This window comes from Patiria miniata, unplaced genomic scaffold (genome assembly GCF_015706575.1).
Source record: "Patiria miniata isolate m_02_andy unplaced genomic scaffold, ASM1570657v1 HiC_scaffold_7, whole genome shotgun sequence".
In the NCBI taxonomy this organism is placed as follows: Eukaryota; Metazoa; Echinodermata; class Asteroidea; order Valvatida; family Asterinidae; genus Patiria; species Patiria miniata.
Window position 1 is genome coordinate 37095488 of NW_024037074.1, and position 15810 is coordinate 37111297.

At 38.1% G+C, this 15810-nt stretch overlaps 1 long non-coding RNA gene across 1 annotated transcript; it reads right to left on the minus strand.

The window, feature by feature from the left end:
* Positions 1 to 636: 636 nt before the first annotated feature.
* LOC119745674 lies at positions 637 to 11970 on the minus strand. The gene is made up of 3 exons (XR_005273644.1): positions 11957 to 11970; positions 11228 to 11230; positions 637 to 726 (listed from the first exon to the last, which is right to left on the minus strand). It is a non-coding gene; the product is annotated as an uncharacterized LOC119745674 (long non-coding RNA).
* Between the last annotated feature and the right edge of the window lie 3840 nt (positions 11971 to 15810).

Genomic DNA, 15810 nt, shown 5'->3' on the forward strand with positions numbered 1-15810 from the left:
ATAATCATAAATAAAGGACAATAAATATAAACAGATGTGGAGGCACGTTCCAAAAAAGCGGGGCTTGTCAAGGAACAGCCTGTTTACAAAAAACAAAACAAAGTAACAGCTTCACAATAAACGAATAAACATAACAACACCTATAACAAGAACACAAACTGTGTACATGTATACGTGTACGACGACTAAAATAAGAAAAGATATGATTCAATAAGAAAAAAATAATAAACCAAGATCAGAAAAGTAAAGTAAGTGGGGCTTACTGAGGTGACTGGTGGATTAACAAAGACTTCAGTTTGTGTTTGAAAAAAGCGAGTGATTTACATTCAGAAAGTGGTAAGGGAAGACTATTCCAGTTTTTCAGAAATATATCAGTTTTTAGTAAATGTTATTGCGTTTTAAAACACCCGTATTTTTTTTAGTGATGTATGTGCAATACAGAATCGAACAGTTTAGGCCTACTGAAAGTTGACATCACAATTACCACAATATCAATATTTGCACACATGTCAAGTGTGACATGGTCTAGATAGAGTATTATTTTTTTCGAACGTCTTGTTCAGCACCTTGAATAGATACCTCTGAAGATTAATGCCGTCAACACTGCTGGACTTGTTTGACATTTCTAAACTCGTTTGCCAATTGCTTCCTTCCACAAAACCCTAAAGCTAATTGCACATCTCACTAATTACAATGGCCCTTTTAGTCGAGGTGTAGCAACTACTACTAGCAACTACTTTGCCACTTGTGATCATGCTTTCATTTGCATGTCGAAAGTGTGGCACTTATCTGACCGTGAAGCTACGCCACCCCCCCCCCCCAAACCCCACATGTTAATGACACCCTGACTTTGCATTTGTAATGCGTAACCTGATCTAACTGGTACATGGTCCTGGATAAGTAACAAGTTGTGACTACCGTTTTCCATGTAACACTAGTACTCGTAACTTGGAGGAGGTTACATTAACATAACTCGCCAAATTTTCTGAATTGCACCATAACATTTTAATTGAAAGTGTCTAATGATGCTCTTGTTTTGTTTTGTCATTGTTTTTCTTGTCGTTTTTTTTTTCGGACCGTCGGATCGCCAACAGTAACTTAGAAACTTACTTGGCAAAATGCCAAAAAACCTCCCCAAAAAACCCAGAGTTAAGACTCGACCGGAATAAAACAAACTAAACCTGTGAATTTTGTTAAACATTTTGTCATTGAAAACAAACCTTATTGTAGGTATTCTGAAGCTTTGCTTCGGTTTCTTTGGTCCCAAATTTTGGATAAATACTAAAGAGGTTTACCTATACCATGAGCGCCTTCCTATTCATAATTATCTTAAAAATGCTTATCGGTGTGCCACTTGTTCATTGGCACATCTTCTGCTTCTGGAACATTAAATGCTTTAATACCAGGTCAGCGTTTTCGATTTAATTCTATACATGTATTTGATTTGGATATTTCGGGCTTCCAACTCACTCCGGAGCCACATGTGAAGCCACAGCTCGAAAAGAATCCTGGATTTGAGAAATCAGGCTGGTACATCCTTTCTTTGATTAATTGAAACTTTCAATGAGGAACAAGCCAGTTCGAATTACCAAATACACTATTGAGCCCATCTGTTTGCCCCTTCGGTTGCAGTATTTTGAGAATGTGAAGGTATTTTCAAAGGATGATGATATTTCCTACTGATGGATATAGCTTTTCTTTGTCCGTTACTGCACTTGTCCACGTCATATGGCAAAACGAAAGCCAAGTTAAAACAAATAGTGGCCTTCATTTCCCTACTGTGTACGTGAGTAATCACTGTAAATTTTCCCCCTGAGTTTGTTCACACACAATTCAATATGTGAGGCAGATTATGTGACTCAGAAATGAGGCCAGTGTGCATTGTGTGTACGCGCGATGCTTCGTTGGCTTTTTAAGCTCAAACATCCTTATAATTATTAATAGGCAGCGGCTACTGCTGTCTGTGATATCGAAATCGTGATGGCGTGTGCAAAGCCCATTGGCTATCAGCTGCCGGCAGCTTGTTCGCCACTACCACAATCATACTGTGCACAGCATTGTTGATGAACGCGTGGATAGGTCATGCGCGTGGTATCTCACGTGTGATGCACATCACACAGCCTTCATCACTTATCTACCGTAGACAGGTATATGCTAATGGACCAACGTGGGCATTTTGTGTACCGGTGTAACTTATCTCGTACCTCCATGGCATCGGGGCTTGTACTTGGGATTTAGTCCATTGATTCAAGCTCAGGATCTCAGATCTCAAAATGTACATTTTGAAGGTAAGTGAATTCATGATTATAAACTGACTATACTGGAGTCTGATAAAAAAAAAACACCTCGAACTCTGGCATAACAGCTTTTTTTTTTTTTAAAGAGGTTTCCACCTAACGCATGCATTTTAACGGGTTATCTCGCCAAGCCATCAGATAAAAAGGTTTCGATGCATGTGGCATTGTCTGCTTTATGGTTTCAAGTCTTTTACAAGTGGTTGGATAGGCCTAATGCGGTAATAATACAGCGCACATCCATGCATGTGATCACGCGGCGTGCAAACTTCTGACGGGAGTTAGGTTTAATACGAGTAAAGAACAGACTCCAAAGTAGCTCGGATAAAGCAAAAGATAATTAAAACCAAAGGGAAAAAACAGACACAGAATCTTTTTTTAGGTGTACATCGATTCCTCTTGTGAAAGCCCCCCCCCCCAAAAAAAAAAAATTACTGACTTTTTTCAAATCCAGAAAACAATTAGATGATTCTGCATTGTTTCATCAAAGTTTCCACTGGTTATATACAAAGATCAATGTCTTTGCCAAATAAGGTGCTCGGTATATATTTTTAAAAAACCTACTCTCTGGGGATTTTCATTTTAATTTAGCGCAATTTTAATGATACCTTTGTTTATTTGTGTGTTGCCATTCGGCAGTTGTGTCTCTCAATGCTGATGTATTTTTACCAATTATTTATAATGACTGTGGCTGACAACAATCCAAAAAGACATCATTGAATCTGCTCAGAAAAGATCGACGCAAAGCATGCACGCAAAACACAAAGGCACTTTGTTTCATAAAAGATTTCTACGTCAGTGTACGAAACAGAAAAATGTCTTTTCCCCTTCAAATTATTTATTAAGACACCAGGAAAGGACGTGACGCAAGAACATTAACTCAGAAAAATTGAACGAGACAGAAAAAAACCCACTTCAGGGAGTATAGTGGTTGAAATTTAAGGGAATGAAACCCTAGTAGGCCTATTTAATTATATTTTGTTCTATTTTCCGAGAAATTTGTTTTTATTCCTTGTCAAACGCAGGATAGGACTCAATTAAAAAGCATTGTCAACTTGATGTTATAAAGCGCTGAAGAGTCATTCAGTCACGTAACGCCTTCATTGATTTATTGATATTTCGCAGCTACCGCACGCGGTTTCAACAATGGCCCTCCGGGCTGTTGTCAAAAGCCTATTGAATAATCGACAAACCTAAATGTCCGTGAAGTTGAACAATAAACAGAGCTTGAAAATTAATCAACAGAGGAACGCGGGGGGAAATTTTCTGGGGTAAACATTGAGCCTCTGTACTGATGACGTCACACTTTGCTTACACGTGTGCTTTCGTATGGGACCTGGTGAGGATGACGGTTTCGTAGCGCAATAGAAAAGTGTTCGCATAAACAAAGTGTGACGTCATTAGTACAGAGGCTTTTTGAACCTGTTCCGTGTGTTTTTTTTAATACAGAAAAACAGTTTGACAAAGCGGTTTGTTGAAGTATAGTAAGTAATTTTTCGGTGTTTTTTTTACAACAGTTATCTGATTCGCATTGGCCCTAGCTGCCATATTGCTTCATACCAATGGTTTACAATATATTGTGTTGGTATATTTCTCCTAAATTGTAACGTCGCCAGTTGATGACAATTTTCCAAACGTGAAATTAGAGACCATCGCTCAGTAGCGGCTTTTTTTGCTGCTTAATCAGTGAAGCATTTACAAAAAGGTCAATATGGTGCGTGATTGTTCACATCTTTGTTTTTGCTGAAAAAAAAACAAGCTTGAAAACTGACACGTGGGTACTGTGTTATAGGTCAATACTGAAAGATGTTTTTCCGTAGCTTTTTTTTGGAGTTTCATCCCGAAAACTCCTTTTTTTCTAATTTGCCATTTTTAGCAACACATAATTTATTCATTTTGAAAAAAAACAACAACAATCGCCTCACGCTGAGTTTGTTTGTAGTCAGTACTTTAACGAACTCCTATAAATTCAAGCATATGGCTGAGATGAATCTAAAGACTCGCCCAGCATTCACGAAAATACATTACACCTTGTGTATCTCACTATTTATCGACATGGAAGTTGATTGGCAGTCACGGAGGCCCTTTTATTTTTAGTATCCCTCTCTTGCGGTCCCTTTAATTCATTTTGGGACGGAATCATAGTAACCCGGGCAAACTAACTGCATTGCTTGTACAAATTCAATCAAATGTGAAGATCGGGAATTGAGTCTCACCGGGAAGAATGGAGTAATCACGCGAGGATGGGAAGAGGCTCCAACGTCGTGTTTGTAGCGCAAGACGTCGCTCGCTCTTGTCCCTTATCTAAATCTTCGGATATAATTTTGTAAAAAAGTGAGGAAAATGCATTCTTTTGTTCCGTTATGCAATAAAAGTGTATATTTTAAGTCCGATTTAATTTGGAATCCGGCGTGAAGGCAATTCGCGATTTGATTCTTCCATGTCCGTTATTTTTATTCACTGAACATTTGAGCAATGTTCTGTTCCACGTGTATTTATGTCATGTTACTTCAATATATTTTGTAACATGTCAACAAAAAATAAGAGAGCCAATTGATAATTGATAGAGTTATCGAAGATCTAAACGGATTACATAGTACAGAAAACGCAAAACTAGCTACAGTCGGGTTGTATAAATCATAAGTTTTTTGTTGTTGGTGTAACTCTGTTTTTTTTCCAATCCTTAAACGTTTATTGTAATTTGTTTATTCCTAAAATCCATAAAGGTGCTAGTGCTAAGTGATAAGGTGTGTCAATGTACGTTGAGTCTTCTGTCCATCGTAGATTTCAGGAACAATCATTACCCTATAAAAGCAGACAATTTCTAAGAATTTTTTTCTGTGACAATCATTCCGTGACCAATCAATTCGATGTGGGATTTTTTTTTTATTACGCTTTCGTACAGCGAACGACCAGATATAAACGGGAACATGGCGAATGATTACAGGCGAATTACAACCGATTATAAATCTTATCGCTTCGCGTTTAGCGATAATACTGGAATATTTATGGGCTGCATTTCTAAATAATTAATCAATTTGTGCACAATTAGTCACAAATGAACTCTATACCACCGGCACAGTGTCACTTATCTACACCGTTGGCATGGTCACTCGATAAAACTCATAATTTATGTAGGTTATCGAACAGAAACAAAACCTGGTATAGTGGGCTGATCAACAGATGGTCAACGCCGAATTTCTAGGCGTCAGCCCAACCCCACGTCTCCGTTTTATTAATAAGCTATAGTCTTTTTGTATACGTCCGTTATTATAAATGGTATTATTTGTTTTTTATTTGGTGCACCATATTTCGGTTCACGAAGGTTCATGAGGTGGACGAGGAGAGACTGTAGGTTTGCATCAACATATTTTGCGCTTCGTCTTTAATTTTCGTGAGATTGACAGACTGAATGATTCCATCAGAATTAACTTATTCTGAACTTAAAAGTTCAGGGATCAAACGGGATCAAGGGAACGAAAGAAAAAGCAAATTTATGAGATGATTTAAGTTTAGTGAAAAAAAAGAAGACAGAAAGAAAAGAAAAGGCAAATATCCAGTTGTCTTATACTTTGTGAAGATCTTGGGACCGATTTGGCAAGGGCTGTATGCTCTGCAATGACGGGCACGTATATGGAACAATTTGCTTTAACCATTCTTAAAGGTAAATGGAACTTATTTGGTGCTTTATTTTGGTTTAGAAGGGTGAAGGGTGCACAACAAGTAACTTGTTGAAGTTTCAGCTCAGTGGATACTGTACATAAAAAGAGAAAACGTAAGTTGGACTATTGGGGTCTCGTAAGTGGATTCGGTTGCTAACTTACGTAAGAAATATGCCGGCGGGCACATTTTCTTTAACCGCCTATATTAAAGACTCTTTTCTTCCGAATACTTTTCAGGCGGAATAATTACATAGGGTATTTGGTACCAAGTCTTATCTCCACTTTGAGCAAGAATTTTCTCGTTAAAACAGTATAGGTACGTTTCCGGGTATAATATCAAATGTTCCTACGTATCTTTAACAATTATAGCCTGAAGGGACCGAAAATAATTGAAACACCCGGAACCTTACTTAGCTTCAGCCTACTATTTATAAAAACCAGACAAACATGATTACGTTCATCCAAAACCTCGTTCACAGGGTCTACTCTCAACCTCGAGATGATAGTAGACCATGGGAGGGACGGCTGTCTCCTTTATTCTGATTCGATCACGCAATAGCAAGTTAATGGATTTAGATCGTGTACTTGGTGATTTGATTGTCAACGTGTATAACGTGTTTTAAAGGGAATATACAACATTTGGTTTTGCTGCAATTTTTAGAAATAAATGGATTTGGAGGATTAGTATGTTATAGCAAATATTGTTAAACTGACTTGTTTCACGCCGGTTTTGGGCTTGTTTATGCTGGAAAAACCAGGAAAACCAATCATTTTCTTGTAGTCTAGTTCCCCAACCCCACTTAAGATGAAACGGAGAAACGTAAAGATTTTGGGGAATTGTAAGGACAAAGAATCACTCTAGCAGGTTTGTACCCCTTCGCAGGTGTGTAATCTATCGCGAAGAAAATGCGGAATAACCAAATAAGAAAAATAGGAGCCGTTTTTGAAAAAAAGCCAGTTTTTCCAGCGCTGGTCGGCCGACCAGCGTTGGAAAAATACAGTTTTTCTTGAAAATGTCAGCACACCAGGAGCCACGATTTTACAGGATGCTTTAAACTGTCAATACCTAACAATTCAGTAAGGTATTTGTGATAATTTGATCATTTCGTTTTTTGATGTTTGCAAATGTTGTATCTTCCCTTTAAAGTTCATTGTGAATCATCACGTCCAATCCTCAAAACAATCCCCACTTTTCCATTTTGCTGAAAATCGTATTTAAGTGTAAGACTACATCTTTGATGGGTTACATTTAAACAACTTTGAAATAAGGCATTTGTTTTCTGATTTCACACAAAAAACACCACCAAACAAACAAAACAAAACACAAAACAAAACAAAAACTAAAAGAACTTAAACCGTTAATCGATTACTCGCTTTCTATATCGTGTTGACGAAGCGGGGATCGCTTCGTCTGAAATGGAAAGTGTATTATGTTTGTTTGATTCTTTCACTTTCACAATGGCGGCGGCCGGCAAAAACAAAAAAAGGCAGCAGTAGCAAAAGTGGAAGTTTGAATTGCGTCAGAATTCGCTGCCAAACAATGATTGACAAAATAAAAGCGAAAGTTGCATTTCAAATTGTGTTTACGTAAACTTTTTGAATACCAAATGACGGGTTTTAACATCTGTTGCTTCACCCGTATAGTTCAACGAGAAAACGGTATATAAATAACACGCATACCAAAGGTATAGTGTGTCCAATCTCCGCTTTAAGCTCGGGCCTTTCAGCTAAGGTAAAAGGTTTACCCTGCAGATTTTAGTCTCGAACTTTTACATCTTAATGGGGGCAGGAAATGACGCTGTACAGGGTTAGTAAAAAACCCACCGAAACCCAAATGTCGGGAGAATTGTTTTAGTGAAATTCTGCATGTAGCACTTTCAAAATCTGGGACATGAAAGCCTAACTCATAAGCTTGCTTTTAGTACAAGAATCATTCAAGTCACTTATGTAATTTTTAAGTTACGGAATTTTAAACACAACCACCATTTTTAAGTTCTGTCCACGGATCACAAAAGGAAAGAACGCACACCAAAGTTTCTGATCCGTGGACAGAACTTTAAAACGGTGGTTGTGTTTAAAATTCATTAATTTAAAAAGTACATGAGTGATTTGAGTGATTCTTGTACTAAAAAAAAGCTTATGAATTGGACTTTTATAGCCAAGATTTTGAAAGTGTTTCATGCAGAACTTCACTAAAACAATAGTCCCGACATCTGCGTTTCGTTGTTTTATTACTCACCCTGTTCTGGATTATATCGGCGGTTCCAGAACTAAATTTTCGAAGGGGGTGGGGGGGGGGGGGAGTGGCCGACCGGCAATGGCAGATGAGAACGCGAGAGGGGGAACGGGTGGACATAATGTTATATGGACGCTCTTTTCCCATTGTTTTCTTTCATTCTGTTAATATTTCACCAAATCGAAAAGGGAAAGGGATGAGTGGTATCGATTTAAAACACTGCTTTTCACATCTCTTCTGGTTTAAAGGGAATGTACAACGTTTGCTATTGCTGTAATTGTCAGAAATAAATGGATTTGGAGGAATAACATGTTAAAGCAAATATGTTTACACTATCTTGTTTCACGTTTTGGGTTCGTAGATGCTGGAGACACCAAGAAAACCAATCATGTTCTTGTAGTCTAGTTCCCTGACACGAAGCAATTTATTGACGTTGGGGAATTATAAGGTCAGAGAATAAGCCTAGCTGGATTGTATCCCTTCAATTACATAGAAAATGCGGAATAATTAAATATGAAAAATAAGGAGCAGATATTGAAAAAACCCCAGTTTTCTCCAACATCGGGTCGGCCGACCAGCGTTGGAAATCGATACAAAATACCACTTTACTTAAAAATGTCAGCACATCAGGAGCCATGATTGTACGGGATGCTTTAGACTGTCCTTCCCTAGCAGTTCAGCAAAGAATTTCGTAGTAATTTGATAAAAAAAAATTTATGTCTGCAAATGTTGTATCTTCCCTTTAATAATGATAATATAACACATTGACACCGGCTTGCGGGGGAGGGGGCGGAGGCGGATGGCCCCGTTACGCTCCCTCCCTCTGGACCCGCCAGAGAGGTCAAGGTGGTCCAAGGAAGGGGTAAGAACAACTCTTCTTCCTATTTTAGTTCACAAAAGAAAAGCGTTTATACCGATGCCATTGACTGTAATTGACTGAATGTATTATTGGGGGTTACGTGATTGGGGATTCGGGGGTTCGATGACCCCTATAGTGATGAAAGTACGGTCAACTGTTGGTCCGAGAACAACAAAAAACCAATCAATTTTTTTCGCTAGAGTCGCTTAAAAATAATTGCTGATTGTACCAACGGATATAAAACAAGGGAGCGTTGGTATTTCACAGCCAAACAAATTGCTTTCGTACAGGAGTGCAAGCGGGTACGTGTATTTGTTGGTGGCGGTAATTGCACTATAGACGTCATTGTAGGTGTGTATTATTATGGAGATAAAATTTGGGCACGCATCGCGTGCATCTTTGAAGCAACTGGTTCTTTCTGAAGTCGTGTACCCTGACTGCAAAATGCCACCTAGCACGTCAGCTTAGTATGCATGGTGCAACAGATGAGTACCTTTCATGTTGTGATCACACACAAAAAAGGTTTATCGAATCCATTTTGGTTAAATTTCGGAAGTTATCACCCATGTTTTCGATGGTTGGTTTGTTTTTCGCGCCTACAATGATTGTATTTTGACAACAAAATCAGTGCGGGTCATGAATTGTGATCAGAAAAGACATTTTTAGGGTGGAATGTGTAGATTATAGAATGATATGCGACATCAATCATGTTTGGTTCTAGACGTATTGGATCACTAATGGATTTCAGCTTTGTGAACAAATTGATGAATTCGGCTTTAAGTATATTGATAATCTTCATTATCAAAATATTGTGTCAATCGATTATCCGATTGACAAAATGATTGATATTATTAATTCGAAAGATTGATGGAGTTTTTATATATTTGTTTCACTCTAACTTTTATATCTTTTTCAACGTTGTAATACACTATTCTGTTGATGTATACATGTATTTCCACCTGCTAGAGCCATTACAATGTTCCGGCTCTATATAACTACAATCGACTTCATGGTTTGTAGTGGACATTGTAGACGGACAAGCGTTGTTCTGATTATGCCCAAGCGTTGTTCTGATTATGCCCAGAGTGTCTCGTCTCTGGCCATTTTATACTAATCAGGACGTGAAAAACACAATTAGTGTTATTGCGACGGGAAAATCGACCGTTTCGAAATGTCAGTGCTTTAAAAAGAACCAAAAGACAAAATGAACCGCTATATGTCTCTATATATTTTTTTTAATGAGCAAGACAGTTCAACACGGAATCACACCTGGCCTTGCCAGAAATAAAAATGAAGCAAAAAGGGACAAATATCAAGCGATTTCCTTTCGTTCTTAATAATCAGATTGTTCTAGCGAGCACGCGGCTGTCATAATTACTCGGCAAACTCGTTAGGCTCCATTCTCTATACAGGTGGGAATAAAAGTTGTTTCCTCTGAAAAACAAGCTCTGTCTGAAATATCAACGAAATCGTTCGTTTGTTTATGATGTAAATCGAGGACGCACACGTGCAACATCATGGGTGAATCGAGGACAGGAACCAAATCGAGGACGACCTCGGTTTACGTGTACAAAACCAATGAGAGCTGTTGCGAAAAAGTTAAACAAACAGAAAAAAAGGGAAGAGGAACAAAAGAAAATACTCAATTTACACCATAAGCAAACGAGTGTGTTCATGCATGAGTGATTGTGCCATGTAATTTCTAGAAGGAGTAGTGTTTTTAGTAAAACAAAATTCCGGTTTTTGACCTCAGTGACCCCGTGACGACCTTTGACCCTACTTTGGTCACGTTGGGGCTGGGCTACTGATACTTATGACAAAGGTTGGTTGAAATCGGTCAAAATATGTAGGAGCAATAGACAATGTCAACGTTTGTAACGAACTACTAACCAACGGACTAACGGAGAGGACACGATGAATTGTTGAGTTGATATCCCGCAGCTATAAAACACTAAAATCAATTGTTCTTTTCTTGAACCAAAACTTTTCATTGTTAATGGGTGTGGTTAGCCTCGTTTCAAGTCCTTAAACTCTTTGCAGTATCACAATATAGCTGATTTGAGATTTGGCTCTGATAATATACCTAATTAGGCCCTCCCTATCGTCTAAAGCATGTAAATTACACAGAAAAATAAGAACACGAACTTTCTCTTTAAACAAGCGCGAAGGGTTAGACAGCCTCAAAAATAATGACCCGTCTTGTACACTTGATAATGTTTTTTTTTTACAAGCGAGACTGCCGAATAATGGTAGTTCAGTTCATTTTGCTCAGTTCCTTTGTTGGTAAGATTCATTAGAGCAGCCTTGCATGTTCATTTTGTTTCCCTGGAAAATAAGAGGATTAAAATAACAGAACTCGAATCCGAGTTTAGTATAGAGTCATCAGACAGGATATTCTCGGATCGCTGCCTGTAATTTACTACGAGGACATGTAACTACATCAAAACACCAAATGCCACATTTTGCTTACGGTTGAAAAAAAGTTATGCCTAGCTAGTCAACGATCAAATCTGATCATTTTGTCTAAAAATGAAAATAGATGACTCCCATGTGTGCGTTTATGCTGGAAGCTTGGATTAGGGATTCCGAATGGGGAATATAAGACTTGGCCAAGTTAAAAAAAAACCAAGAATGTAAACTAGTAAAGCTCGAAACCGGTGAAGCTGACGACGGGCAGAGCATACTGTGCGAAACGTTGAGTCCCTCCGGTTCTTTTCAGAACCACAAATACTCACAAAAGAGATTTATTCACATGGTGCTACCGCAAACTTATCTTGTCTAAGCCACGATAAACTCTTTTATTTTTTACTCGGCCTTAGTCCCAACCAGATTATAGGAATAGATAGACCTGCACTGGCACGGGCGTAAATCACGGCTGGTGAGAGTACATAATCCCCCTCCCCACACACAATTTTATTTTGATCAGGGTTTTAAGGCTTTGGCAACCTCGTCCCCAGTGCCCGCTTTATTTCCAACCCCGTTTCCAATAGTAAGCCCTGAATATGAAACTTTCCTCCTGTATCCTGATTCGATACCGAATTTGGCTAGTAATGGATGTATATGTGTACTTGGTGTTGTTATTTCCAATGTGCATTACGTGCTTTCACGATCATTGTAATAATATTATAACGTCCGCGCCTTCTCAAAAATACTCTTTTCCTTTCAAATTTGCTCATATTAATACGAAATGTGATACTGCATATTGGCAGGATAAGATTGTAACATTTTTACTTCGAAAACAATCGTATTTTCGTAACTCACGACACGACGAATTGATGCTGTTTTCACCCCAGACACCGAATACTAAAACAAACGCCAATGTAACACACATGCAGGCACCAGACTATTCCTCATTTACATACGTGTTCAACAATCGTGGCTGGGCTTTTGGATTATATCCCCGGGCCCCGGCCCCCATAATTATGTTTGTGCTTGACAAACAAGTTGTAGTTGTGTGAAGAAAAAAACACCTTGTAAATGAAGACAAGAGGAACAGCCAAGCCAGTTATAAATTCAAGTACAATTTCAAAGTAACTGTAAAATTTCCAGTAATGCACTGTATACAAGGGTCTATTATGAACAGCGCCACCAATCGTTAAATGGTGTCCACCCCGATACATTTGAAAAGCAGCAGCCTGGTGTCGCATTGTGAGACGTGAATGGACCTTAATTCCGTGTAATTTGCACATACCAAGGACATTAAAGTTCTCTCCAAAGTTTCCAATAGTGCAATGGCACGGTGCAATAAAACGGTTCGTAGATTCTATTCGAACAATCGCTTGGATAAGCTTTTATGGCCATGGGTTTTAAATAACTGGGAATTTACATGCGCAACGAGCACCGGTTAAATTAATCACATGCAAATTTGCTTCATTATCAGATTCTAACGGAGACAGTGCTTTTGTAATATGCAAAGGACGGCAGTAAAACTGTATTTGCAATTCAAGTCACGAAAATGTTAATTGTGGCTAAAAGAAGACAACTCTCTAAAACTGTGCTTAGCAATTCACTTTGTAAACATGCCTTGAAGCTAAACATTACGTGCTTAAATCCTAAATAGTAATGTTCAACCACCAAAAACTATCCATCAATACTCTAACGATATAGAGTATTTAAACATATTTACAAACTGATAGCAAGAAAGTGTTTTATTGCTAAACATTTTGCAGTGAGTGGTATTGGTGAAGGTCTAGTATATTGTCAGACATGCAAAACTCATTCTGGAAATTTAGAATGATTCTCGACAGACGATTATTTTGGCATTATAAAGACAGTCCTTTCAGACAATGGCAGGTTTCCTTATTTTAACTTACAACATTGGTGTCTGGATATTGCAAAATAATTAATGGTGGCCATGATATGGGTGGAAGGACTGAATGAGGGATTCTTAACGTGCGTTACACTCAAAAGAAGTCCTAACTTCATCTAAAAGGAATTTGTTTTAAACGGAATACAATCTATATTTTGGCGGGATTATTGTAACACATCATTTTTACTGAAATGAAGGGGTGGCATGTTGAAAACAAAATGTTGAGTACTGGTTCACGTGCGCGTCCTCACACAGGGCATTTGAGAAAAAAATGGGGTTAGTAGGGAAGGGCTTTGCAGCAGAAGCATTGAAACATATAGCCGAACCCTATACGTCAGGCTACGTGCAATGATGTGTGTAATTCTAATGGTCTGCCGCTATAGATCTCTCCAACCGGCGAGTCACACTTTTGTGAATATAGGCTGCATTTGACCCTTGGACAGCGATTTTTTTTCCACAACTAGGTATATCTCGATTGTTGTGTATCCTAGTGGAACAAAAGCACACACCTCAGAGATGGCTGCAGTGCAAACCATCTGGAGAGCTTAATGCGCACGCGTGAGGAGAAATCACATGGTTAAAGATGGATCACGTGCTTGAAGCTTTAACACGTGACGAATAGTTGAAAGCTTTGATGTTTGGTCAACTTGGCTTTGATTCTCACGATCGTTTTTCCCTTCGCCTTTTTGGTTCCCTGAAACAATGAAATCATCGTGTTTATTTGAAAACGATTTGATAAGGTACGCATGCGCGTGATGGTTTGTGACTACCTGGTTGTTGACAGAAAAAGATAAACTTGCGAACCACACTGAGAGTACAAAATGTACCAGCATGATCGGTCTTTCATTAACCAGTACCCGCATCCAGAAATGGTCTGGGGCTTTCATGATTAATTAAAAAGGTGACCAACAAGGCCAACCACGCTTTACTAAAAACAAGCAATAGCATGTAGACATGATCCCGAAAACTATGATATAAAAGAGCGAAGGAGATTCCGGTCCTGTATTTACAATGTTCAATCCAACACATTGGTTACCCTGGTACAAATAAATTCGAACCCCCCCCCCCCCAAATAAAAGAGCTTTTCTGACATGTTCGGTTCTGGCTGGTTTACAGTAAAACATTCACTGGCTACCTTAATTATATTCTTTAATTTATGAATGGTTAATTATACATGTTATCGGCGCCATACGGCCGACTTGCAAAGTGGTTATTCATTTTAGAGTAGATTAATCCAACACAGCTCATGACGGAGCATACCCAAAACATAAATAAAACCATCAATAAAATAATGATTATGAATTATTTTCAAGAATTCCAAGGAGAAAAATAACTAAATCGAGCACTAGGCAGGGTAGAAAACATGTCATGGAAAGGGTCAACTTTGATGTATAAAATTTTGAAATATAAAATTATAAGACCCAGGTCTGTCTCTATTACCATCCTATAAAATACACATAAACACTAATTTGTTATGGCCCCAAAATATTTGAAATAACTAAAAAGAAATAGAAATAAAAATTAAACAATATTAATTACGAACATGTATACTTTACCATAGAGAAACACCCCGCACAAATCAACGTCAATAATTATTATCACCTGCCTCACGCGCTATTCGTTTTAAATATTACAATGAAAATAAACCTTGGAATTACTTGCCATCATTTACAATATGATTAGAATTATCGGTTCAATTTTGAAAATTTATCAGTTAGCAGATAATTAAGCACATTTGGCTGCCAAATTGATGACGAATCACCCAATTTCGCACGAATTTGAATGTGCGTTCAAATCAACATTCAATTATACCTCAGAAAAATATCGTTCAATTCAAATGTTAAAGCATGCGATTGACTATTTCAATCACGCAATTCCAACAATTGACCCACTTGGATGCATGATGTCAAATCATAAAAACAAAACAACAACCCTATAATAGGCATATTGAACGCTACTTATTCCCTATTTTGTAATGCAAAATTAAGAAATTGTAGAGTGAAGCATGTTTAAGATAAGTGAATTGAGAAATAAAAAGAGCAAGAGAAAAAGAGATTAAAGCATGTAAAACCGACCACAATAAAAAGAGTGGAAAAGATCACCAAAATATGTTTTGTTTTGTCTCCGTGTGACAGTTTGCGTCGTCCCAATCTCACGTTTAATCTCCTTTTGCCATTTCTTTTTTGAATGAAAAAGACGAATACTTAGAAAATCAGCAAAATTATATTGTAAAATGGGGCCAAAAATCATAAATGGAATGCTAAAGTTCCTAAAGTTGTTCTCAAATTATCTTAGAATGCAGTAGAAAGCATCATGGATGTCAAACATTTTCGGTGGGCATGCCCCGGACCCCCCCCCCCCCCTCAGCATCAGGGCGCGCAATCAGCACGCCTTATCACTCAAACAAAAAACCCCTCGTTTTCTGAAAGCTATAGATCCGCCCCTGACAT